The sequence below is a fragment of the Pinus tabuliformis genome, chromosome X, assembly GCF_031772625.1.
Source record: "Pinus tabuliformis cultivar Carrire ecotype Pingquan chromosome X, CPIR1, whole genome shotgun sequence".
Lineage (NCBI taxonomy): Eukaryota > Viridiplantae > Streptophyta > Pinopsida > Pinales > Pinaceae > Pinus > Pinus tabuliformis.
The window spans coordinates 133,366,424-133,392,366 of record NC_142308.1 but is presented as its reverse complement, the minus strand read 5'-3'; the positions used below and the strand labels follow the sequence as shown (position 1 = coordinate 133,392,366).

The 25,943-nt window shown below is 33.9% G+C and overlaps 1 pseudogene; it reads left to right on the top strand.

Moving 5' to 3' along the window:
- The first annotated feature begins 17,837 nt into the window (after nt 1–17,837).
- On the top strand, nt 17,838–18,479 carry LOC149138814 (cytokinin dehydrogenase 7 pseudogene; annotated as a pseudogene).
- Nucleotides 18,480–25,943: the final 7,464 nt, after the last annotated feature.

Below are 25,943 nucleotides of genomic sequence, written 5' to 3'. Positions count from 1 at the left end.
GGTAGAGCAGTGAATTTGTAACATGGAGGTCATGGGGTTGAACCTTGTAGAGGCTCACCCAAGGCATAAACAAAATTTGGGCCTCATTTGGAGTGTCATGTGGCATCCTGTGATGGCCACGTGTCACTCCATGATTGGCCTGAAATAAATCATCTCCAACCAATAAAAACATGTCATTTTACTCTATATAACAGGGCCTCATGTCATCTCCTTATTGGCTCCAGATTTCACATTCATCCTGTTGACGTCAACACCATGCCAACGTTTAGAATGCCACGTGAAATCCTTACACTTCCCAATCAACCCATTCAAGCTGACTTTTTTACTATTTTCCATAATGTTTAGAACACATTAACTTCCTCATACAATGTCAGATTGAGGTTTTGCGAAAATGTGAACACTTTTATTTTTGAGCATATTTTTGATCCCTTGGATCATTCCTCCCCACTGGGAGATTTTGGACCACCAACAATTTGTTTTTACTCAAAAAGTGAGGGTATAAATCCCTCACTTTCCTGATCTCGATCCACCTTGATTTGCTTGGATTAGTACCTTTGCGCCCCACTCAAAGATACTCCACATTGCCTCTACGTGAAGTCCTTATCCTCTTGTCAAGAATTGATTCTTCCTGCAACTCATTTAAATATTCAAGAGAAAAATATTCTTTAGATGGAATCTGAACATTCTCTTATTGATCACATTTATTGGAGACTCATACATTCTCAAGCTTTCCACATTCACAATAGAATAAATTTGCATGTAAGGTGAAAAATCTAATCGGAAAGCATTGTTACCAATCTTCTCCAACATTTTGAGAGGACCATATATGTTTGACTTGAGATTTTTACCTTCACCTTATAGTATTTCCTTGGTGATGTACAACAAAACTTGATCTCCCGCAAGGAAATCTTGATTAATCTGTTGCTTATCATGTCTTCATTTGTATTTGGCTTTGCTTTTCTCTAGTATTTCTTAAACCCTTTGATGCACTAGTTGAATTTTTTCAATGAAATACTTGGTTTTGTCCACATCATTATGTCCATCAACTGCAATATCTTTACCAAGAATGAAATCCAAGGAAGACTTTGGCAAGTAACCCAAGCAAGCTTCAAATGGGCATACTTGTGTAGATGAATGCTTGACATGATTGTAGGCATGTTGGATGTAATGAAAATTCTCATCCAAATTTTTAGGATGTTTACCACAATATGCTTGAAGGAGATGCACTACTTTTATGTTCACTACCTCTGCTTGGTTGTCAGTTTGTGGATGAAATGTAGTGCTCTTCTTCAACTTTGTGTCCATGAGTTCCCGTAAACTTGACCAAAAGTTCCAGAAAAATCAAGAATCCCAATAAAAGATAATAGAAGTGGGTAACCCAAAGTGAACTGATTCATTTTGGAAGAACATCTTTGTAGTCTATTCAGTTGTAACCTTTTTATTACATGGAATTAACTCAAACATTTTGCTGAAAAGATCTATAACAAAATATAGATAATCATGACATATCCTAGACATTAGTAGTCCCCTAATAAAATCCATAAAAATACTTTCCCAAGGATGATAATGAATAGGAGGTGGAGAGTATATACCCAATTTCCTATTACTTGCCCTATTAGTAGCACACATGGAACATCCTTTCACATATCTTGAAACAATTTCATTCATGCGAGGCTAATAACAATACCTTTGAATTTGAGCAATTTTTTTGCCTACACTAAAGTGGCCAACAATAAGAGAAGTGGGGGCTTACCTTATGAAATTGACTCTTTCACCCTGTGGAACACATAACTTGCCAAGATTATACAAGAACTTGTTATGAACATGACAATCCAACTCTTCAACATGATTTCCTTGACTCAAAGTTACATAAACATCTTTAAAATCTTCATATTGAGGATACTGTTCAATATAACTTTCATGTATGATTGACTTATGCTTAATAATAATAGATGCATTAACAATAGGCCTTGATAACATATCTGCAACTTTTTTGTATATACATTTATTATACCTGATTACCAAATGAAATTGTTGTAGGAATCCCCTCCATCTGAAATGTCTAGCTTGTTGTAGCTTGGTTTGCAATTGTAAATATTGCAAAGGTTGATGGTCAGTTCGAATAATCGTTTCTTTACCCATTTCCGTTTCTTCACACTTTGTACCAAAGCATACAACTCTTTACCATAAGTTGGAAAGTTAATTACTCAATTGGTAAAGGTTTCAAAACGATAACATATTGGCTTACCATGTTGCATAAAAAATTACTCATGCACTGCCAAAGCTTATGAATGATTGATTTAGTGACCTTTGCAAGGATAAACCAGTAGAAAGGTAAGCCTTCTAGGACCAATTTTATTAAATTCATTCTTCCCTCTATAGAGAGCCATCTGTAACACCAATTATTAACTTTACTTTCATCCCTCTTTATCAACTAGCTCCAATCACCCTGTAATTGTTTGGCTTGAGGAAGAAGCCCAAGTAAGGGAAACCATGATCAGTTGGAGCTAGTTTGAAAGGGAACCACACTTCAATAAAATTAAATGTCTATTCAAAAATATTGTTATAGTAGAGGGAAAATTTATGCTCACTGATTAGCATACCCGAGGTAGAAAAGAAAGTAAAAAAGATGTCCCTATAGGTGCTCTATTATGATGTTGATCCAACTCCTTGAATGGGTATATCGTCAACAAAGAGAAGATGGGTCAGTTGTATAAGGTTTGATACTTTTACTCCTTTAACCTTGCCATCACACCGGGATGCAATTATCATTCTTCTCATGCCTTTTATAACCAATAAGAATAACAACAGAGGGAAGCGCTCCCTTAGGCTGGTCGAGGGGCTGAAAAAGGCAGTTTGCAGATGTGATACACACAATGACTATGAATGACCTAACACAAAATCCAAATCAAGGTGCCCACAAAAAAAACATAACTATAATGTCCTTTATAATCCATGGCTGACACGATTCATTGCCTCATCCAAGGAATCGATGAATCAATTAGGGTTTCCATTATTTGTACCCATTCTATGATAAACAAATCCTTGCTCATTGTTTTTGTTATCATCATGTGGCATTTTTTTTTATTAAACAACTTCTCTAGGCCCATACATACACTCGTAGATTTTCTGTTAGGGTTTCCATTATTTATACCAATTCTATGATAAACAAATCCTTGCACATTGTTTCTCTTATCATCATGTGGTATTTTTTGATTAAACAACTTCTTCAGGCCCATACCTGGTAACGGATACACTCGTAGATTTTCTGTCATCAGTTGTTTCGATCTTCTCGATTATCTTGATGAAATGGGTGTATCGACTTTGGCTTAAACGTGTGGGGTGGCAACCCTGGTTTCCATTTGCCATCTCCTTTAGATTTAATACTAGTAATGTTGAATACTCTTTGCGTCATTTCGCAACAAACAAATAAATAAATAAATATAATTATTTTTTTTTTGGGAAAAAAAATATTGTATATGCGTTGGGGACACAGGTTACGTGAACTAGTTTTGGTTCCTTCTGTAAATAAGGCAATGTTTTTAAAACTTTGAAAACAAAATTAAGAAAAAACTAAAGAAATTACAAAATAATAAAAACGAGGCTATTGCGAGAATAGTGACATCTATTTCTTATAAAGTTATTTCTTTTAAATTGTTTTATTTATTATTTTTTCATCTATATATATTTCTTATTTAAAGTAAGAAGTGAAATTTTGTTTTTGGTTTATTTATTATTTTTTCATCTATATATATTTTAAAGTAAGAAGTGAAATTTTGTTTTTGGTTTTTTTTAATATAATGAAGTGAAATGTGTTTTATTTTTTTATTTTTGATAATTGAGAATATGTGGATAGTCTTTTTTGGTAGAGTAAAAAACCGACCTGTTTTTATTGAGATTTTTTGGAAAAGTTCCCGGTCTAATTTCTCTCACACAAATTAATTTAAACGACAATTTTCATGGGTAATCCATGCAGAATCAAAGTTCTCTACGTGATTTTCACAAGGTTAAATCCATACATATAGGCAAAAAAACCACTTTAAAATAACACAAATCAAGATTTCACCTCAAATTCTTCATTGGGGATTCACTTAATGATTACGTTAAATCCATACATACAGTAAGAAAACCACATTAAATAACACAAGTCAAGATTTCACCTCACATTGTTCATACTAAATAACACAAATCAAGATTTCGCCTCACATTGTTCATATTAAATAACACAAATCAAGATTTCACCTCACATTGTTCATTGGGGATCCACTCAATCAACCTATGACGTATCACGTGCATTCGTGGCATATTAAACAATTCCCTTAATTTGAATACATATTGGAAAATACCTCTAAACATCAAATTATTTAACCCCTACCAATACAAGCCCATTACACTTTCTCATTTTAAATACCCGCTAGATATTGTAGGTATCCATTTCTTCATTAAAATTTTGTATAGCCCTTTATATTTTTTCATTTTGTATAGCTCTTTATATTTTTGGAAAGTCCAAAAAGTCACACTAAAGACAACTTCGTAGAGAACAATAAAGATGGTTGTATGGTTGTTGGATTACTTGATAATTGTGCTTAAAGGTTTTCTCTAACCTAGTATGACAACCATGTGTAATTTCAAAATAATCATTTTCACTTGGTTAGAAACAAAATAAAATTAAGAAAAGAAAAAGAGGTCAAATCTCTAACTCTGAAATTTTAAAGTTAAGTTAAACTATAAAATTAATGTGGTTTACAAACCCATTATGTTGCATGATTCATGGTATTTATTATGATGAAACCTATTTAAAGGCGGGGAAATCCATTATGAAAGGCAGAGTACCAATTTAGATCCATCTTAACCTTGAACTTGATCCCTCTCAATGTTGGATCCTTATTGCACTAAGAGGTCCTCTATTGTAATTAATGTTTCCTTGATAATTAAAAATAAATTTGGAGAGGTTTGTCACTCAAGAGATTTGATAGATTTAAGATTAAGATGGATAGTGAAAACTACAGAAAATATTCTAGTATTTAAAACCAAATAATGAATAGTTGATATAGTTAGAAAATAGAATATGATTATTTCTCCGCATAAAGATGAATATTTTTACGATTATTTTATTTTTTTGGTTCAATATAATAGACAAAATTCATAAAATATATTTTATGACTTTAACTAATAGTGAATTGATTATCTTTATGAAAACAAATTCAAAAAAATAGTCTTTGGGTTATGGTAACAATAATGAAAATAACAAAAAATGGATCCTTGATTATTTTCATGGAATTATGATGTAAAGTGGGTTTCTACATGGGTAATGTATAATATAATATTATACTTTTCGAAAAATTACTTTTTGACCAATTATTTTATAATAGAAAAATATAATAAATAAAACAAAGGTGGTTGTTAAGCAATAAGTCCGTGTCAACAAAATGTGTATGTCACCTTTGCATGAGAATCAATAGTGAGCAACAACAATAACAAAGGTGGATAGCACAGTGGTTTCCTCTTCGATGTATCCTAGCCTTGTAGTAAACACAGTCTATGGATTTTGCGCTTTTTCTTCTCTATGGGCAGGGACTTGTTGCTTAGATCAACCAAAAAGGTCAAAGCAAACTAAAACACACAAAAAATGTTGTATGCTTGTAGCATGTGGTTTGCACATTATTTAACATAGGAAAGGAATATTAGTGATCTCATTATGCTAGTGATTAACCAAGCAACCCAAAAGAAAATCCTATACAATCCTTATACTGTTGTAACCATGTTTACAAAGCACGCAGTGTGCTCAAAACACAATTTCGTGACAAAATAAGGTATTATGATACCAATCTATTTTGCAATGAATAAGAGTTCATTTCCCGACAAATATTCAACATGAGGATAATAGATTGATATAAATTTTGGACAAATAATATAAATAACAAATGTATATGAGATAGATTATGATTGGTATATAATAAATGTATATGAGATCAATTATGATTGATATAGTGAAATGTGATGGTGTACTTATACGCAATGACTAGTCACAATTGTTGATAAGTCATAACATGGCTAGATTCATAGAGAAGGATAAGAGATTTTTTTTTCCAAATATGCATATGAAAAAACTACCAGAAATGCATATTCCTAAGAAATAAACTAGTTACACAAAGCTTGTAATATTGGAATATTGAAAGACATTACCTTGGTTATATCAATTTTGATTATTAATTTCCAGTCAATCCATGAGGAAGAAAGGCTGTCTAGCTTCTTCTACATGCTTTTATCATCTCATTGACATGGAACAAAGGCTAAAAATGAACTAGTAGTTTTTCCTCTATTTCTTAAGACTAAGGAAAGTAAGAAAGTATATACTCCTCGATGGGATGTCTCCATCTTGGTGGTATGGATTGGTGGATATTACTTCTAGTATCGTAGGCTTGGCTTTTGGCTTCTGTCTAATGGCTTACAAAGATGAGAGGCTTATGGATCATGGTGTCTTTTTGAATGATTCGATTGAAAGTTGAAAGTTTTGGCTATAGGGGCCTTTCCTCAGTGCTTCTCTCATCAAGTAAAATGGAAATCCTTATAAGTATATAAATAGGTATACAAAGAACGTTCAATTTAAAGGAAACCAAAATTTCTTTGGCTCTATTGTAGGTAAAAAAAAATGAATGACTTGCTGCTGGCATAACACTGAGGCATTATTTTTCCTTAGTATTTTAAATGAAAATTTCCTTGATCATTATATGGAGAAAAAGATATAAAAAAAACTTGATTTACTAAGTTCCATAAGTCAAGGAAAGCAACTATATACTAGATTTGTGTGCCTATTAGATGTTGTGATCACTGCTAGTAGTAGAAGCAGTAGGTCAATGTCTTTTTGCAATGTAAAGCTAAGACAAATATCTATCTATCACAGTAAATTTGCAAGAGCTTTATTGAAGGCTTCCTAGCTTTTAGGAGGAAGGAAAATCATGTTATTTTTCATTGTAGAATATCTACCTTGATTGGAGCAAAGAATGAATGTGAAGGAGGAGCTATTTGAAGGTATAATTTGCCAATCATGTAGTGACTTGAAAATTTTCCAGCATGAAGTCAACATCCAAGAGAGGGGAATCACACCTTTGTTTTAGATTGGGACACAAACATGTCATAGCCCAAGATTCAAACCAAGGTATTGAGGAAGAAATAGACCATCCCCACCACAAACCCTGATTCTCTTACTCTAAACACTAACAATGGAATAAGATTTCTCTTACCCCGTGCACTAATAGTGGAGGAAGTGGAGTAATAAATGAAAGTGTTGGAAATGACGGAAAATCTATAGAGTTTGATCTGTTTAAAAATATTAGTAGTCTACAGAATTCACATTTTTTCAAAGGAATCTACCAAAAAAAGTAAAATAGAAAAACCATCACAAGACGATAATTTCGAGCCAATGATACAAAAGCTTGGTTTGTGCTAGAGAGAAATGCATATACGTGAATCCTCACAAATCCATTCTCCACCACCCAGCCTATTCGAAAGAGATAGGAAATCACAAAAATGACAACAGGTATGGCATCATATATTGTCTCAAATGTTGTTATCAGGTTACGAATATACAATAAACAAATGTATGGACATGAAGAACCTAGATAACAATAATGAATGAATGAGGAGAAATGTGGAACTGTAGCTTTGACCAAAATCTATGGACAGGAAGAACCTAGATAGCAATAATGAATGAATGAGGAGCAATTTAGAACTATAGCTTTGACGAGAGTAGAGCTAGGAAGGAAATATTAAGCATCTCTTTTGTTTAATAGAGAAGAAGACATTAAGATGTTAGGAGAATGACTCAAGTGTTTCTCCAACTTATGGAAATCCTATGGATCTTGGAGACAATCGTATACCTATGACAAATAACGCATGATGCCATAGTGTTATGAGCATATAATATAGTCCAACAACTATCAAGGATACTAGTATAAGTAACATCATTGTATCCATGCTATGCAATAGATGCTGGCCAATTTAGTTGCAGAGTCCTTCATTCAACAACCTCTCAGTATTATTATTTTTGTTTCAAAATTGTATGGGAATAGTGATCAAGAAATATTGTGAGAGTGGGACATCTCCATAATTAAAATAACTTTAGAGAATAGAAAACTTACAGTAAAACAACCCACTAAAAATAATAGTGAATGAAGAATAATAATAGTTGACAAAGCATCTAAACAAGAGTTGGAAATGAAACTGAGATGCTAAGTTCTAGATAAAAAATGTTTCTTCTTCCTCCCTATCCCACGACTCTTTGTGTGTAGAAGGAGGCTTGCCTTTTGGGTTCTTATGAGTTCACATACTTAAATGATGGTGTACAATGCCTTTCATGGATTGAAGAAGGAGATGAAGGCCATAGTTTTATGATTGAATGAGTTGTTAGAGTTGTGTCCTTCACTTAATGGATATTGACGATGAAGGATCATTTCTACCTTTTAAAATGTGGAGGATAAGTTCTTACTAGCCCTAAGAGCTTATGATTAGGATAAATATTGAATAAGAACATGATAAATGTTTTCTTAAGTATGGGAGATGACCATAATTTATGTCACATCGATACCTCTGAATGTAAGAACAATTGTTTGAGAAGACATTTGGTGAAAAGTTTGTTCTCTCCATCTTACTTGTTGAAGCCCAGATACCGAGTCAACTCTCATATCCTGAAATTTGACTATGCATACACAATACTGCTAAATTAATTTTCTTTACTTTGATATACAAGCAACAGAAGGATTACTTTGTTAGGCCAATTGTAGTGTGCAGTCTGCAGTGGAGATGTTAAATCAAATACAAAGTGAATGGCAAAAAAAATATACTATGTTGTTTTGAATGAATGTGTGGTCACAACACTTGATCTATTTTTCTTTACCACATTTGGTCTCATTGCACTTTTTGTGCTATGCCATCACACAATAAATCAATGTAGTTTATGTCTTATGCCATCACAAAACAAATCAACAAAGGGAAGTGTAAAATGTAGTTCAAGGAATAGAATTCCTAGTAATTAAACTCAAGAATTACAATAGTGATAGGCTATGGGGCGGTTGATTGGACATTCACCACATCCACCAACAAATTAGTCAAATTGCAAAGGAATAGGGGTAAAATTGGACAAGGCATTGTCAATGCCCATTATTCTACCTATTCATTGAGCCCTACAGGGTCAATCCAATGACATGGGCTTGAAGCATATGGTTGTAGGTGAGATTACCAAGAATGCCTTCTATCTTAATAACTTAGATTAACCAAAAATATCAGAGAAAACTAAAACACACAATAAAAATTTACATGATTGTAGCATGTGGTTTGTACATTATTTAATAGAGGAAAGGAATATTGATGATCTCATCAAGCTAGTAATTACCCAAAGAACCCAGAAGGAAATCCTATACAATCTTCATAGTGCTATAACCATGTTTACAAATCATAGAGTGTGTTCAAAACATAGTTTCCTGACAGAATAGGGTATTATGATGCCAATCTATTTTGCAATTAGAGATCATTCCTTGAAAAATACCATACAATATTCATGGTGTTGTAACCATGTTTACAAAGCACATAGTGTGTTCAAAACATAGTTTCCTCATAGAATAAGGTATTGTGATTCCAATATATTTTGAAATGAATACGAGTTCATTTCCTAACAAATATGCAACATAAGGACAATAGATTGATATAGATTTTGGACAAATAATATAAATAATAAATGTATATGAGATAGATTATGATTGATATAATGCAATGTGATGGTCTACCTATACATAGTGACTAGTCACAAATGTTGATAAGTCATGACAGGACCAGTTGCATGGAGAAGGGTAAGAGGAAAAAACTCCCAAATACGCATATGAAAAGACTACCACAAATACATATTCGTAAAAAATAAAATAGTTATGCAAAGCCTCAAATTTTGGAATATTGAAAGCCAAACCTTGGTTATATCAGGTAAGGTTAGGTATGCTGGACTCCCGCTCACAAGCCAGCAACCTCTCCGCACCATCATTCAGTTGCAGAGAATGAATCAAATCTAGTAATGTCACAAAGAAGCTCTCCAAATTATTTGAACATTTTCTACAAGATAATATGCAAGCTTGAGACTTTTTCAAGAAGGATTTATTATTGTTGTATGAAGAATCGACAGATGTGTGAAGAATACTGACATCCCACACGAGTTAGGTAAGTACATGCTGCACATATGAAACATTGTTCTTTAAATGACTAAGATAAATCTTTTCCTACCAATAAGTGAGGCATTTAGGTAAACCTTCTCTTTATACTCGTGGTAGATATCTCAACATTAACATCGACATTTATCTAATCAACAAAGATACCAGTTTCAAAGCCTAAGTAGTTGAGTAGTGTGATGAAATGAACTTTGAAACATCAATGCTTGCAAGATGTAGCATCAATATAACAATAAAGGTTGTATGATTGATGAATTAATTTTTTGACAAAGCAAAACAAAATATTAACAACTCCTTGAACCTAGCCTATGTTATACCATAAGAATTTTTATAGATCGTGAAATTTCGTGGAAATAATGTTTTCCATAAAAAAAACCAACAAACTCTATTTGGAAAAGATATAAAATCAAGTTTGTCATGCACCTCTAGTTCCATGTAACCAAGAGGTAGGATCACTACGACTACTCATTATATTGAAATATAATTATGATTTTTATAAATTTAAACACTTAAAATAACATGATTGACAATACTACTGTAAGTGTATTATATAGAAGATTTAAAATTAATGGGCATTTAAACACGAAAATGATTTTCATTACCTTTTATGTCTAGTGTGTGGTGACTGTCCCATGTGTTGGCCATTCATAAAAATGACAACTACATCCTAGGCTTCTCGAAACAATGTGTTGGCCATTAATGAAAATGATAACTACATCCTAGGCTTTTCGAAACAACCAGATAGGCACTTGTTGATAACAAAACACCATAAGTTGGAAACAATGGCAATATGTGGGCATGCATTTTGATAGATCTTTCTTTTTTAAATTCTTATTAATTGGTGCATTCTTGAACAATTATGGAGAGTAGGTTCTCTCGTGGTTAGGGTTTTCCAGATAATTATATGAAAAAATAGTGAAAATATGTATTGGATTCAGTCCCAAATATGACACAGAAGTTTACCAAGTTTTATCAGTCCCTCACGATTGACTCCTTCCACATTGAAAGCTTGACCCAACATCCTCACTCATTTAACAGCCAAAATCTATTGATCCAAAACTAGTAATACATGTAGCACCCTGCTTCACCATCAAATACAGAGATGAGGGTAGCACCATTTTGTTTACCAAGCTAAGTTACGTGTGTAATTAATCCATCATTTGTAATAGAAATAGATGCATCAAGGCATATATTAGACAATTATAAAACCATTTTCTCTTTCTTCATCACTTTGAAGCCTCTGGACTTAGCTTGCTTCGAGATGACTCGCATATGAAAAAGAGATTCATAACCCTTCTTTTGAAGCACATCATGCATTGAAAGCTTGGGGGACGCTGAATTGTGAGCAAATAAAATCTAGGTTTCATCCAATATGACCATTCCCTAGGGCTAGCAAGCTTGATGGGAGTTGAATTGTAAATAGTATCTTAAGAGTATCACTAGCGTGTAAGAGATTGAGGGAGCCATTGGAGGAATAAGGGATCACACAACAAGGCAGGGAGTTGGTAGCTCTTCTCTTCTTTCCAAATGAATCCAAGAAAGAATGTGAGTGACGTAGGTATGAGTAACACATGAAGTTATGCGATGTGAGCATCATTAAGAAGAGCATTGAGATAAGGTGACACCGAACGATCAAGGGGAATTCGCCAAGTAAGTAAACTATTCCTCCCATTTGACTCCTTATATTTGTTCTCTTCTGTATTTACAGCCTTTGATGAGGCAATGAATGTGTTTTGGAAGCTCACAAAACCCCTGCTATCAAAGGGAAATAATAACTTTGTTTGTGATGGGAAGAGAATCACAAAGAGACTAGAGCTATTTAGGAAAATAAATTAAAATTATTGTTGTCGTACTTACCATTTTGCAGGTGAGGGAATCTGCAACACCGAGGGGCCTCCAAGCCTCCATTGCAACTTGCTTGAGGAATAAGTGCATCTACAACACCAAAAGCCCTCAAGGGGCCATTGCAACTCGCTTGAGGAATACGTGTGTACAACCATGAGGAATAGGTGTGTGACATTGCTATGCTATGCTCTTGACATCTCAAGAGCTAAGAGCAAGATGTATGCGACACCTAATGAAGGTGCTCTTGACAACTCAAGAGCCAAAAGCAAGGAAAAGGAAGCGTATTATAAGTTATGGATTATTAGAATTAAATGGTCAAGGATTAATTGTAGGATTAATTCATTTGAGTATAAAATACTATCAATTTGCTCAAATTTATGCTAAGTATTGCTTCTATATGAAGCCAAATAAGATGTCGATTTTTTATATTGGACAAGAGAGCAAAACTGAAACAAAAATTTGGTTAAACTTTTTCATTTTTTTACATTGGAGAAGAGAGCAAAACTGAAACAGAACTTTGGTTAAAACAATAGATTTTTTACATTGAACAAGAGAGCAAAACTGAAATAAAACTTTGGTTAAAACAAAGAAGTTTTCATTAGTATTTGTGTGCAACTAATAGTCAAACTAAAAATGATTACCCTAGCTGGATGGACAGAGACTAATAAACTAAAAATTCTAATAAATTAAAAATTTCAAAATAACAAAATGTATCTAAAATAATAATAGCCAGAAACTTTTGATTTTTTGTAAACGCCATTTTTTATTTTAACTTTTTTTAAATTCTGTTTTGAAAAAGGCTGGTAACGCTTCCAATATGATTTCTACCCAAAATATTTCAAATATTCAAATTTTTTTTTTTTAAACGAAAAAACACTACTCCACGTCTCTCCCCAACACAGTACAATCTTTCTTTGTACTTTTAGTGTCACTGTTTTGAATTTTAAGGATTTATTGGTCAACTTTATCGTCGAGGTGGGTCACTATTATTTGGAGTTGTCTACCAAGGTGGAAGAATTGTGGGGACGAACAAAAAGTTGTGGGGACGAACAAAAAGTGGTCGAAATTCAGCCAAAAAAATTTAAGAAAACTTTGTAGAGACAGTGTTTGAATAGTGTTTTTGAAGTTTATCAATTATAACTTGGATTTAAAAAAATCTTAGCAAGATTTTCTCTCAATATAACCTGAATTTCCATAACTTTCCAACCAATTCCTCCGATTAAATAAACTACCGCCTATTATTTTGGAGAGTTGATGGCAAATGGAAGCGATGGTTCCAATCGGAAGGCAACGGCTTATCCCATCAAACAAAAAGGGCACCTCAGACACCAGTTCACCAGGCATCGTCAGTGCACCAGTTCGGGTCGAATTCCAAAATTTCGAGTCGGAAACACATTAATTAGGTTACAGATGGATAGTGTACCTTAATTTTTGTGGGCACCTTGATCTGGATTTTTGCGTTGGCGCATTCGGCATTAGTTATGGATAACAATTATACAGCCATGAAAGTATCTTTGTAAATGTGCATGGTTTGAAGATGAGTCAATGTTGTTATAAAAAATAATATTTAAAAGTTATGGGTAACTATTTTATTTTTATGAATTTGAAATGAAAAGTATGTTAGATATTCTACAATTTTAACAATGATTCTGCATGCGGAATAAACTCAAAGAATCATTAAACCTTATTGCCCAGGGGTACGAGTTACCTCCAGCCATTGGTGATGTATTGATGCAGGCCACAGTCCACAAGCTTCTCCTTCAGCACTCCAGCTTCTGTCCAAGCAAAAGAACACAAAATTCTGAAGGCACTTCCGAGCTTTGCTATCTCAGCTAGATGGTGTAGAACTGAAGGGGGTTGAGAGATGAGCTTGGGGACCAACAGATAAAAATATAGCTAAGCTTCCATCAAGCTTCTAAATGCTATGTGTTAGAAAAACCACAAATCAAGGTGGAGATGAGATCAAAGTAATGGACCACTTTAGTAGCTCCCAATTATTAATTTAGTAATTGCAGTTGATTTTCTTAACTTAAGGAAACTACTGCAGTTGGTTTCCATAAGTTAAGAAAAGCTGCAACTCCATAAATCAAGGTAGCTTTTGTGTTAAATTAATGGAGCTTAACATTCTCCCACTTGGTCCATACTTCCAAACTTAATGTCTCAACTTAAAAACCATTGATAATCTGTATTAAGTAATAGATACATGAATCATGGCGATAAGTTCTCTAATGACGAGTATTACCTTCCATGTATTACTATGCATTTATTCTTATTATAATTTATGTGGCAACAATTTCTTAATGAATAAACCCTATGTTTATTCTTGGTCCTTCTTAAATGAATTTTCTCAAATCAACTTAAGGTGCACATAATATGAGAAAAAACATCACAATAATTAAGAATTTCATTAACATTGTCCATACAATGAAAAAACTGCATAATGGAACCAAGTTCCATATTCAATACATGATCCTTGAAATTAACTGTGGCATGCCCTTAATCAAAGGATCATTGATCATTAACTCAGTGCTGACGTGCTCAATGACCACTTTAGTTTCTTTAACACGTTCCCTTATAGCTAAAAACTTAATGTCGATGTGTTTATTTCGACTCCCACTTTTTTAGCCATAAAACCAGCAGCTGAATTATCACAATATATTCTCAATGGCTTAGATATAGAATCCATAATTCTAAGCCCAGAAATGAAATTCTTAAGCCATACACCATGTAAAGCAGCCTCAAACAGGATATACATAAGCATGTAGTCTTTGGTCCCATGAAGGTACCTCATTACTTTCTTTGCAGCTCTCCAGTGGTCTAAACCTGGATCACTCTGACATCGTCCCAACATTCCTACATTAGGCTTCCGATAGCAGAAGCATATGGAATGTTCTTCATTTGTTCCCTTTCTAAGTCGTTCTTCGGGCATTGGTTCAAATTGAACCTATCACCCTTCACAATGGGAGCTATACTTGGTGAACAATCCTTCATCTGAAATCTCTCTAAAATTTTTATTAATATAGGTTTCCTGGGACAGACCCAAGATGCCTCAAAATCTGTCTCTATGGATCTTAATGCCAATGACATAAGATGCCTCACCTATATCCTTCATATCGAGACTTTTTAGAGAGGAATTGTCTCACCTCATGTAGCAAACCCTTATCATTGGTTGCTAGCAAAAAGGTCATCCATTTGTAAAACAAGAAACAAATTTTACTCCCACTAACCTTCAGGTATATACATTGATCCATAATGTTTTCTACAAAACCAAAAGAAGAAATTACATTATGGAATTTCAAATACCATTGGGAGGATGCTTGTTTTAAACCATACAATGACTTCTTGAGCTTGCAAACCAATTGCTCACCATGACTAGAGGGGAATCAATGAAGATGTGTTATTCATGAAGAAGTGTTATCAATCATTAATGAAGAAGTGTTATTAATCATTAATGAAGAAGTGTTATTAATCATCATCTTTTAGTGCCAGTGTGAACATGCATTGAATCATATGTGACTTTGTTTTGCAGTAAAGACCATTAGACAAAATACCATTCCCAACATAATCAGATTTATAGAATAGACTGAAAGATTCTTCTGAAAAGTTTAAGGAATATCCAAAAGGTACAAGCCTTGAAACTGAAATCAAGTTTCTAGAAAAACTTGGAACATAAAAGGTCTTTTCTAACTCCAAAACAAAGCCACTACTTAAAGTTAAATAACATGTTCTTATAGCTTCCACATGCGAGCCCATCTTGTTTCCTGATAAGATGCTTTGCTCACTTCTCACTGGCTATTAACGTTAACCATATTAGATTCATAACAAACAAACGAGATTACTTCCTCAAGTTCGGGAATGTCAGAACGAATTTCAGAGAAATTTGCAGGTTGTACTACTGCATCAAAATAAAGAATCACATGCTTATGTTGAGGCTTAATAAACTTTCATGTTCTACCAATGTAAAACATGGTAAAAAGAATTGAATCAAATGACATGAATATTGCCTGTGGGCTAAATTTTCAATTCAAGCAGATTCAACAAAACTTTATGATCTTTCACGTTTTACCAATGTAAAACATGCTAAAAAGAATTGAATCAAATGACATGAAAATTGCCTGTGGGCTAAATTTTCAATTCAAGCAGATTCAACAAAACTTTATGATCTTTCACGTTTTACCAATGTAAAACATGCTAAAAAGAATTGAATCAAATGACATGAAAATTGCCTGTGGGCTAAATTTTCAATTCAAGAAGATTCATGATCTTTCACGTTTTACCAATGTAAGACATGCTAAAAAGAATTGAATCAAATGACATGAAAATTGCCTGTGGGCTAAATTTTCAATTCAAGCAGATTCAATAAAACTTTATGATAAAACTTATTAATTCATAACTCCTGTGGGTAGGTTATGAAATTTTATCCTAATTAATCACATAAATATAATAAAAATTCCTGTGGGATAAAATTTATTATATTCAGTGTAATTAATTACAATTTAATGTCTAAATAATCTTTATGTGATCTTGCCAATCAATATATAATTTTATTTAATTAAAGATGTTGTGGCTACTCTCTAATTAATTAAAATTACATGGATCACTAGACATTAATTTTGTTGCATAAACAAAACTTAACCAGAGAGAAAAATAATGTTTACTGAAAGGAGTAAGTCAAAATGACATTTTAATAAACTCCATATAACTGTAATAATTCTCCAGCAAAATCAAAAGCAGTCAGCATTACTGAAAATGACTACAAATTGATTGTTCAATTTATAAACTTAACCCGAAGATTGACTGAATCAGCTTTGATCTACTTTGCATTTGCATAGCAAATGCAGTTCGAAGACTAGCTGGCTTGACTTCAGGCTCCGTCCTTAAGTTTATAAAACAACAAAAGAGACCAGCAAACAAGCTATTTTGCTCACAAAAACTTAGTTTTCAACAACGCTAAATCTGAACTTCAAGCGAAATAAACATAGAATCAAAACTGAATGCCCAAATGAGAAATAAACCATTTCTTATTTCTCTTCAATTACAAATGTTCATAAACTGAATGCCCAAATGAGAAATAAACCATTTCTTATTTCTCTTTAATTACAAATGTTCATAAATGTAAGTTCAATGTAAAACTTACTTTGCATTTTGCATTGTTGATTTTATATAGTTATCCAAATTAACTATATAAATTATAACCAAACTATAAAAACATAATCAAAATATATACCATATTAAAACGCCTTGGGGTTCATAGCTCCCACTAGAAAACAATACACATCATGTAACTTTTTGCCCTCGAGGTGCATGTCATATTAAACCCAGGTTTAGATGGGTTTGGATAAATCTGCATATTCAATACACCTTACACCAAGCAGTCGAAGGAATCCCCACCCAACTGCAAATTTATGATGGCAATAGATACAAAAGTGTAGAAATTTTCATTGAGGCAATACCAACCTTGACAATAAAAGCCAAGAAAAGCACAAAATTCACAGATTTAATCTAAACGTAACTTGATTGGTCTAATTATAGTTGCATGATAGAAACCACTGACACGTCCCTCCACCCATCACTCATCCCTCCAAATTCAGGCCCAGTTCTGTATTGCCCGGAGGTGGCGTTATATTATCATAATACCACTGATTTCACGACCTTGAAAAAGGTTTGATTAGATGATCACAGTGTTCTTTTACATAAACCCTAAAATTGTTTCTCAATAGTTTCAACGCAGTAAAATTGTAAACACTCTGAACTCTGAAAGTTTTGCAGAAAATCGACACCATGCTGGCTCCTCTGAGTTTCATAAAAGGTTCGAATTGTGACATTGACATATCATATTTCGCTTTTCTTAACCGTGTACATAGGGAAGAGATCTCGGCCAGAGCCACTGGAATGTGGGATGCTCCTCATCCCTGGCTAAATCTCTTCATACCGAAATCTCAAATCTCACGTTTCGATAGCAAGGTTTTGAAAGGAATTCTTAAACATGGCATAGGAGGACCCATCCTCCTATATCCTCTGAACAGAAACAAGTAAATATGCATATCTCCCTCTTCCACCCTGTGATTAACTTGTTAACAATACTAATCCAAAATATGTTGTTATCTTTGCAGGTGGGATTCTCGAATGTCTACAGCTGTGCCTGATGAAGAGATCTTCTACTTGGTGGGAATTCTACGTTTTATTCATCCAAATTCACCAGGTGCTAATTCCATAGAGAGCATATTCGCAGAGAATGAGGAGATTCTTGGAATATGCGTAAGGGAGGGCATTGAAATGATACAATATCTTCCTCATTACAAAACGAATGGAGAGTGGAAGAAACATTTCGGTAAGAAGTGGGACCAATTCGTGGAGAGGAAACGCAAGTTCGATCCTCGAGCGATTCTTGCTCCAGGCCAAACAATCTTTTCCAGATCTTGACTAGCGCTAGCGCTAGTTACTACAGTGAAAAAACGCTACTGGTAAATATATATGGTCCAAAGATATAATGGGACCCCGAATTCTATCCCTCAATTATATTGGAAAACTAGTGTGAATGGAAGTTTGCAAAAGATTTTTCCTTTCATGGATATACTCTTCAGCACCATTTACTTTCCAAACATGACTGAATTTTTGGTCGGGCAAATTGAAAAAGTTGCTGACACTTCTATTCAGGACCGAATTACTGGTCCAACATAGACGGAATTTTTCCTGTTGGGCAAGTTGAAATATGATTGCAGACACTTTCGCTATTTTTAAAATAAAGATTATCTGTTGGATTCCGAGTTTCCCATGAATCTATAAAGTGTTATATTCATATTTGTATTAAACATGACTTGATATAAGTAAAAAATAGTTTCCGAGATAACTTTATATGTTTTCTATTCGTTTCAGGCATGCATCCGAAATTTTGCGCAAACCGTGGGTCGAATATATGATTCTAATGGTTGCGCAATCTTCATAAATAAATTTTCTAATGCTATTCGAATCGCACACCAAGGCAGAAGTAAATTAAGGCTCTGATACCAACTGTTAGATATTCTACAATTTTAACAATGATTCTGCATGCAGAATAAACTCAAAGAATCATTAAACATTATTGCCCAGGGGTACGAGTTACCTCCAGCCATTGGTGATGTATTGATGCAGGCCACAGTCCACAAGCTTCTCCTTCAGCACTCCAGCTTCTGTCCAAGCAAAAGAACACAAAATTCTGAAGGCACTTCCGAGCTCTGCTATCTCAGCTAGATGGTGTAGAACTGAAGGGGGTTGAGAGATGAGCTTGGGGACCAACAGATAAACATATAGCTAAGCTTCCATCAAGCTTCTAAATGCTATGTGTTAGAAAAACCACAAATCAAGGTAGAGATGAGATCAAAGTAATGGACCACTTTAGTAGCTCCCAATTATTAATTTAGTAATTGCAGTTGATTTTCTTAACTTAAGGAAACTACTGCAGTTGGTTTCCATAAGTTAAGAAAAGCTGCAACTCCATAAATCAAGGTAGCTTTTGTGTTAAATTAATGGAGCTTAACAAAGTACACATGTCATCTTTATTATGTCATGGCAATTTTTGTTGTTGTGGGATCCGAAGAGAAGACTTAGAGCTATGGAAACAGTATAGTATTCATTCTTTTATCCCTATTACAACATTCTCGGGCATGCTGTCATGCCATATGTTACAACCAGTCTTTTGTTTGGCAGAAGGATGAAAGTGGGTCAGAATCTATTGAAAAACAATTTACATTGCATAATCTTCCAGTTGTTTAATCGAAGAATTTGGTGATTGTTCAAATCAACCCTGGATGGGGATTGTTAAGAAAGTTGAGGTCTCAAATTCTATGAACTCCGGGATGGGGCATCCTCATTTCGACTGCGTTTTTGGGGATATTCTTAACGAATATGCAGAGCCTTGTAATTTCTTAAGTAATAATTACTGTAATGTTTTTTAACTGCTATTATACTTTAATACTTGCTCCACGTGAATTGTAAATTTTAAGTAATTTTTTTTTTTAAATGCTGATTCAGACACTTGTGGTAATTAAAAGAAATATTTTAAATTTTTATATGCAAAATGATGCGAAAGCTTGGGTTCCAATCTGGATCCAGCGAAGTGTCTTTGGAATATACACGCTCTTTGTCACACTCTCATGACTATATACATAAAAAAAAAAAAATTAACTAAGTAAATATTCGAGACACACATGTGCATGGTAACTCTCAACCATATAGTCTCTTTCCTATTATAAGGCTGAATGTCAATTCATATTCCATGGTCTAAGTTTTTACCGCATAGAGATTATATATAACCTGCATTAATTATACCGCACAGACATTATACATATATCATGCATCAATTATATCGCATAGACTTTATATATATAATGCATCAATTATATGCACTGCTCGGTATTCGAGTTATGGCGGTTGTAATGTGTGGTTTAACGTTGCCTTGCCAACCCTCAGTACTTGTTCTATGTTAATGGGCGCGGAGTTCTTTGGTCCGGCAGCTGCCTTTGCCGGCGCCGAGTCATTGGAGGCTTTTATGGCAAGGGCTCATGCCTTGACAGGTGGCTTGACCTACCTGCGGGTCCATGTGACACCTCGGGCTCTGCTGTCTCGTCCTCCCCGCTCTAAACTCCCGCGCAACATTGAAAGCCGCGATCAATCGTTTCAATCGGAGGGCTGGAATGAGCCAAAGGGCTTTGGGTTAATATTTAAACCCCTTGCTGCACGCCGAGGCTCATTTGTTTCACCCAGGCGCTCTCACTTCGTCTCCTCAGACCCTGGATCGAGTCTTATTGCTCTCTCGGATGCCATGATACACCCTTCGGAGTCTCTCGCAGGTATTGTATACCTCCGTCTGCATGATTATTTACTACGGTTTCGATTTAGTTCTCTATTTGATTATTCGCACACAGAGCTTAAATTGGTCCGTTCGTTGATCTGTTGAAAGGCCCATACTAATTTCTCCCTGTTATGGTAGCGCATGCAGGTGGCTCTGTGCGAGTCTCTTAACTGGGTATCCGCAGCGCCTCGACTGCTTCGACATTTGCAGGTATGGTTGCTCTTTAATTTGGTGTTCTCATCTGGGGGAAGAGCTCTAAAGCTCCTTCGACCCTAATGTTTCCATTTGGTGCATGCTGCAGTCCAGACCCCTGTCGCGGGTTTCCTTTTGTTTTCATGCTGAAGAGGGTTCTCCCCATGGATATGGGTTTTGGCGATCAGGCTTAAAGCCATGACGGTTCCAGCAAGTTATAATAGACAGTGAATATTGCATGTTTCATTTTACTTAACAGTGACTTAGATTTGGGCTTTTCTACCCGATGCGGGGTCTAGGGCACCATTGTCTCTGTATATATTTTATTTTCATATGTATTTGAGCTAGCTATGTGCCGAACTCTTTTGTTAGCGGATTCGGCCTGTACTTTTCATTTGTTCAAGTTATAAATACGATTGTTACATTTATCAGAGTTTAATCTCGAGTTTTTTTATTTCTAAGAAAATACATTCAAAGTTACTTGCTCAGACTGAGTTCGTTTCTGAGTTATTTGCATTCTGAATGTTAATGATACGATTTCCGGTTTCATGGTTATTAGTGGTTTTCTGTCTCTGACTATGACTCCACTGCCTTACTGCGACGGCAGGAGTCCTCGGGCTTCCTAAATCTTGATGTCTGTGTTTGAGACACTCGGAATACTTCTGCATGATTCGATAATCGATGTTTTTGTTTGTTAAGCAATAGTGCATTAATTATTATTTGTTAGATGTATTCCCGGTAAGGGTTATGTGTAAACATGTACAGTTTTCCCTTTGTTTAACATAGTTTTACTCCGGAGATGGTTTCCTCACAGCCGGACTCGCGGCTGTGTTAACGCGTTCTCTGGGTTGCTAACCCTACGACACTGCTTAATATCTTATTCTGTAAGCGGTTTACATGTATAGAATTTCTCTGTTGACTGTAACTCGGCTATCGTTTCCACGGCTTGATTGCATATGGTTGCAGGGTTTGCTCCTTTCTTTTCCGAAAGATATGTTAATTCTGATAGTCAACTGTTACATGTATTCGAATAATTCTTCCCTTTCCATCGATGTTATGTTATGATAAAGATTTGTTGGCTGGCAATCCTTGCCTGGCTCATTGTTTTATGATGTTACTCTCACTGCATGAATCACTGGTTATGTTTTGGCTGTTTGTTTCCACCGTTAACACTTCCTTTACCAAGGATTGCTTCTGTATCTCTGATTGATCTTTAATATAATTGTCAGTTAATGATCTGTTATTTAAATTGAACTATCCTCTGTTCAACTATAAGATTCTTCTGATATTCTGGTATTTAAGTTAAACTACCTCCCGTTTAACTGTAGTATTTTCATGATGGTCTGGTTTTTAAGTTAACTATCACTTGTTAACCACTTTAATCATCATAGTAGTAACTAAGAGAAAGAACACACAGTCATTTCTCGACTTACATGAGTCCTATGAGCATTCTAAACATATTTCGTTCAGTTTCTCTACAGTTTGAATTCGTACCTGGTTCGCTAGAGTCGTACAGGAGTACTTTAGTAAATTCTTCTGCAATCAATTCTGCTCTACCACCCAACCTTGAGATCCATCTACATGACTGGATTCTCCCCCCGAGCCACCTTGCAGGCCTTCAACCCTCAACAAGATTTGTGCACCACGTGCCTGGTTATCTGGTCCTCACCAGACTTAAACAATCTTCTTTTTCTTTTTCCTCTTTCTTCCCAGAGAGATTCTTCTGTCTGTCCCAACAGCACAGAACTTCCTCCCTACCACCAGGACTTTTCCTGTTTGGGAGGGCAGTTTCAATCAGTTATTACAACTGATCTCTTTCCTTTGAAATCCACCTCCCAGAGGCTGCCAGCATTTCAAGGAAAATAATTTAAATTACTCAATAAAGTAGTTTATCAAAGTTATGTTTTTTTTTTAACATCAAACAATAACTACCATACTGTTTTTTTACCATAGTAAAGTTTCACATTTACATCTTCTGGGGTCATTACACTCTTACTGTGATTAGATGTTTACAATTTTTGCGTTATTGGTGTGAATATGTAACGGTGGGGAACATGACATTGTCTAAAAATATATGAAGTATTTTGCCACTTTATCTTTACCATGGTGTAAAACCTACTTTATCTTTACCATTGTGTAAATATATTAGACATCTTTACCACTATGTGAATCTTAGTTAAATATATCATTATCACTGTGTAAAATATATCATTTCATGGGAGAGGTTTTAATTTACCAAAACTCTAGAGAAAGAGTGGTTTGGGAAAAAAATAAAATTATTGATAAACGATCTATATTTTCAATTTTTGGGTTTTGATATATTTAAAATTAGTATGAATATGGATTACTTTTTAATATTATTATTTAAATTTATATATAAATTTTACATTTTTAAAATGGACAAACCCGAGAATGCCCTATATTTTTTGCTATTTTTTTCATATAATATGGTAGACATTGAATTGTGCAATTTTTTCATAACTATTGGGAGTCATTGAATCCTCCGTTAATAACTTCAATCTAATTCCCAAAGAAAAAAATCCTAATGACATGTCCTCTCATGGAGCCAATGAGAGTCAACCCCATATATGGGGTCTCATAGAGCCAATGACAGTCAACCTCATATGTGGGCTCTCATGGAACCAATGAGAGTGAACCCCATAACCTCATGTGGATGGAGCCAATGAGAATCAACCCCATATGTGGGCTCTCATGGAACCAACGAGAGTGAACCCTATATGTGGGCTCGATGCAACTCATTTCACATCTAATTAACATTTTTATCATATATGCTTTGCTCTATAGAGGTTCATACTACAGAGTTAGGTTTGCAATTCTATTCTTATCTATCTCAAATTTCTATAATATAATGAAACATCAAAAGTTTGGAGACTCAAAAATGGTGATTGATGGTATAAATAGGAGGACAGAGGTTTCTTCCTCAAACTTAGTTCCCATCATAAATAAAATATAAAAAAATGTAATTAGAAGGATGGAACATAAGAGGCTAATTGTATTTACTGAGAAATAAATAGCATCACTAGTTGTTAAAGGAGGCATTAAGAGTTTAGAGAGGTACATGGGAGATCATATAGTATAAAGATGATCATGGTAATTTAGTTTAAGGATTTGAACTAATTATTTGTTTAAGCATTTTTGTTTTTTTTTAACAAAACTATTTAAAATTTTACTAAACTTTCTCATATGTATTGGATAAACCCTCTGTCTCCACACAATCTATATTTTTGATAAAACACACACATATATTATATATAATAAAAAAATAATTCACATTTTTATATATAGAAATATTCTTATTTTTAATTTTATTAAAATATTGAGAATACTTGACATTCTCTCACAAATATTAGTTATATTTATATAAATTTCACATTTCTATGTATTGTAATAATTTTATTAAAAGATTGATAATACTTGGTAATTTTCTTTGACATATTGTATTATTATTTAATTTAATTTTTTTTTAATGTGATATATATAATATTCATTATATAAATAAGTAAATAGATAACTTAATAAAAAATATTGTAAATATTAAATTTTACATATTAATTAAATTCAAGTATAATTATTTTTATTTTTATTTTTATTTTTATTTTATAAAAGTAAATAAATAAATAGAGTGTATTATAATAACTCATTATTAACACACATTATATATATATCTATCTAATATATATATATATACACACACACATATATATATATATATATATATATATATATATATATATATATATATATATATATATATATATATATATATATATATATATATATATATATATATACCGTTAAAATATTCTGGTTTGAAGGTAAGAACTTGTACATCTTGAACCAAAATTTCTTTTGAAAATACCCAAAAACTCCAAGAAGGATGGACATAGTTGGTGTCTACATACAAAGTTTTTGAATTGACTTTCTTCATACAAAACTTATAAAACACCTAAAAGCACTATATATTTGCATAACATGACAAATACAACTAAGTGATAAGTGTCCCACTGCATTTCCTCCAAAACTAGATTGGCTTGATTTTTGTTTGCTTCGTTGAGGATGGGAGGGATAACCTACGATATCTGCAAGGGAAATATCTTCTTACAATGTTAGTACACATGTCATTGTTGTAGCGAATCCTTAGACCCACAATTGTGAGTCTCATCAATATTTTCCTCCATTGTTAGTATTAATGTCAATCCAATGCTCTATATAATTTGTTGAGCCAATTCTATTTGATTTGAAACCCTTGACTCTACCATTAGTGTCGCATTGAACCAAAAAAACTAATAGATCAATGTAATATGAAACCATTATGGAAATGTTTTTGTTTGGATAAAAATACTTTGAAGGCAAGGAAGCCACGCATGTATTTTGCTTCGTGGATGGAGTAACGTAGGATTCATAAATTCTAACTGATTTATTAACCTCTAAAACTCTCATTGACTTTTCCTCTCGCTGACGAGACATGATGAACACCATCCAAGTGGCCACACGGACTCGTCCCTCCATGTAAAGCTGTGGCCTCACAACACAAAGGGAGTTATATTGATTAATATAATTTCAAAATAATCCCTAAAAGGAAGAAACGATGAGACTCGTCACATTATTGTACAATTAATTTCAATTAATAATTGAAGAAATATGGTTCTTATTATATTCCTCATGGAATTGATTTCTTAATCATGTCCCATTCATCAACCTGAAAAAAACATTGTTCTAATAATACTCCTTGATTGTCTAGAGAAGATTCCACTGTGTTGAGGTTTCTCTTGACATGGATGAGTTCAATCAAGTCGTCAAATTTAACCAATAGAATCTTGACTCGATGTAGAATATGGGATAAG